The following is a 3,491-nucleotide window of genomic DNA, read 5'->3' on the forward strand; positions in this document are numbered from 1 at the left end:
TATAGCTCGATATCTATCCGCAAATTTCGACAACTAATTTAACATCGGTCAATTTCAATAATTTTACTCGTTGTTATAACTCAATAAATATGGATAACTCGATAAATTTCGATAACTATAAACTTCGATGACTCGATAAACTTCGGTAACTTGAAAATTTTCGATAACTAAATTTTGTATAGCAGAATTTATTTCAATTCCTATCGAAAAAATAAGTGCACCTGGGCCACATTGAAGAAGTGGAACTTACGTTACTTATTTAGAAATTGTGAATAAACCACCAGGGTAGTTAATATAATTTTATAAGCTCAAGGTTATATTATATCTTTTTTCTATCTTTATCCCTACCCAGACCCGTCGAGAGGGTAAGAATGGGGGAATACTTCCCGGGCCCTGGCTTTTTAAGGGGCCTGAAATATCAGAGCCATAGATTGCTATTAGTTTTTTACAATTTAATTTTGAAAGAAAACTATGCACATGCTTTCAGTAACCATGTTAATCGATAAAGAAACATATATTTTTTCATGTAATGTGATGTCATTTGATGTCAAATCATGCGATGTCATGGTATATGATGTTATATCATGTGAAGTGATGTCATACCATATGATGTCATATCATGTGATGTCATGCCATGTGATATCGTATTATGTGATATCATATAATGTTATCACATGTCATGTGTCGATTATTAAATCGATAACGCTGTCGATAACTTTGTCGATAAATATACCAATAAAAATCTTAATAAATATATCGCAAAATATATCGATTCCAAAATGGATTTACTTATTGTTAAATATATCGTTAACATCATCGACAACAATATCGATTATTACACCGATAACAATATTTATAACATTATCGATAACAATATCGATTATTTTATCGATCACAATATCCGTTGTATTGATAGAAGTATCCATTATTATATCGATAACAATATCGGTTATTATATCGATAGCAATATCGATATCAATTCTCATCCTAATATTTTTCTTCACATTTATGTTTATTTTTGCATATTCCCCTTCACCTTTTCCTTATAGTGTTTAAATTAACCTTGATCGTCATTTTATCCTTTATCTTTACGCATATTTGTTTTAGTTTTTATTTTTTACCTTTACCTTTAACCTTTTCTTCGTCTATGTACGTACTAAGCTTTACTTTCCTTCCTGTATTGGGCTTAATATCAGTCCTATTCTACATATATTAGAAGCACTTGTTTCCGTGACAACTATTTCCGTGTGTATCATTGCCCATTTACTCCCAACCAACGTATCGCCGCTAAAGAAGTTTCACTTCGAAAATACAATACATTTGCTTACTATTTTAGTTAACTCTGATGTATTTCTCACTGTCTCCATTTTCGTCTTTGTCTTCACTTTTGCCTTCTCTTTCTTGTCTTCATCGTTATCATTTATTTCGACATCTTCATATTTATCTTTATTTCAAAGCTTAATTTCAAATGCGAAGTGAAACAACATGCGAAACATGTCAAATTGAACATGTTGCAGCAACATCTATACACAAATACGGAAATGTTTAAACGACGGTTTTGGTCGTAATTTTCAACCAATTTTGAAACCATAAAAAGTCTGCCCATCTACGACAAAATACCCTTCCAACAGGAACATAACAGTTATAAGTTTTATAGCAAAAACGTTGCTCCATAACAGTTATTAGATGAGAAATATTTTTTATTTCGTCAATAAGAGTTCGAAGCCAATGTTTATTTTTTACGTTGCCTGATAACTGTTATGCAGGAGAAATATTTTATCTGTTGCCGATAAGAGTTATTTTCCAACGTTTATTTTTTACGTTGCTGGATAAGAGATAGTTTCTGATAAATATTGTAAGAACAGGTTATTGATGAAGAAGGAGAAGGAGAATAAGATAAAGATGATAAAATAAAAGTGAGAGAGTGAAGTAACTATTGTCAGATAACGTAAAAATAAACGTCGGACAATAACTGTTATCAAGCAACGTAAAAAATAAACGTTGGGCAATAACTGTTATCGAGCAACGTAAAAAATAAACGTTGGGAAATAACTCTTATCAGCAACGGAAAAATATTTCTCATCTATTAACTGTTATGAAGCAACGTTTTTGTTAAATTTCAGAATTCAGGCAACGTTTTCAATTTGTAAATTCGAGATAACAGTTACTTTTGGTCCCTGCTTTCCAATGGTGTTTTGAAATCGGTTCGGCAGAATCTCTAAACAAAAGCGGACAAAATTTGTGTTAGCGTATTAATATATAGATATACCAATAAAAATCTGAATAAATATATCGCAAAATATATCGATTCCAATATCGATTTATTTATTGTTAAATATATCGACAACAATATCGATTATTACACCGATAACAATATTTATGACATTATCGATAACAATATCGATTATTTTATCGATAACAATATCGGTTGTATTGATAGAAGTATCCATTATTATATCGATAACATTATTGATTATTATATCGATAGCAATATCGGTTATTATATCAATAGCAACATTAATCTTCATCCTAATATTTTTTCTTCATATTTATCTTTATTTTTGCATATTCCCCTTCACCTTTCCTTATAGTGTTTAAATTAACCTTGATCGTCATTTTATCCTTTATCTTTACGCATACTTGTTTTAGTTTATATTTTTACCTTTACCTTTAACCTTTTCTTCGTCTACGTACGTACTAAGCTTTATGGTGCATTTACATGGTATGAATCTGGCCATATGGCGTATGAATTATTCTATAAAAGAAGCACCAACTCTATATGAGAGAAAAACGAGCTAAATATATACGTTTCCTATGATTTTAACTTTGATATATATTTGGCAGTTTTTTTTTTATTAATAAACAAATAACGTTTCGAAATATCATGGTGAAATCCTAAGAAGATGTTGTCACTTAGGGGGTGGTTGTTGTAATTTTGGCAATTTCGGCATACCAGCATTACAGTAATGCCTACTCTATTGATTTCAATTTCATTTCTGGGCAAAATGGAACAAAAATGGAGCAGACAATTTTGTGAAAAAAGTATGCGTAGGTATCATTTACTACGCTTATACGCACTTATTATTTGCAAATAACAATTTGCAAAATGGTAAACTTTGCCGTATAAACGCTGAGTTAATTTGTTATTTTCAAATGACTAAATCACGCAAATAAGTATTGATTAGTGGTTCTATTTGCAAATAAGCGCAATACGCCGCCATTCTCAGGTTTATTTTCTTTTTCGATGGGCCTTTTAATAATCAAGACCAAGATCATTTTTAACTTTATTTTCTTTTTATAATCAGGCAATATTAAAAAAGAATTTTTCACAGTCAAATAAACAGTTAGTTTAGTTAGGTATTTGCAAATTATTTTTATTTGCAAATAGCTTACGTATACACGTAGCAACTGTTTCTTTGTTTCGCTTTTCCTTTGACTTTTCGTTTCAGATTCATTGGAAAATTTGAGCTATAATTTCTAATAATTGTGAT

The sequence above is a fragment of the Rhagoletis pomonella genome, unplaced genomic scaffold (genome assembly GCF_013731165.1).
Source record: "Rhagoletis pomonella isolate Grant_MI unplaced genomic scaffold, Rhpom_1.0 Rhpom_scaffold_02390, whole genome shotgun sequence".
NCBI lineage: Eukaryota > Metazoa > Arthropoda > Insecta > Diptera > Tephritidae > Rhagoletis > Rhagoletis pomonella.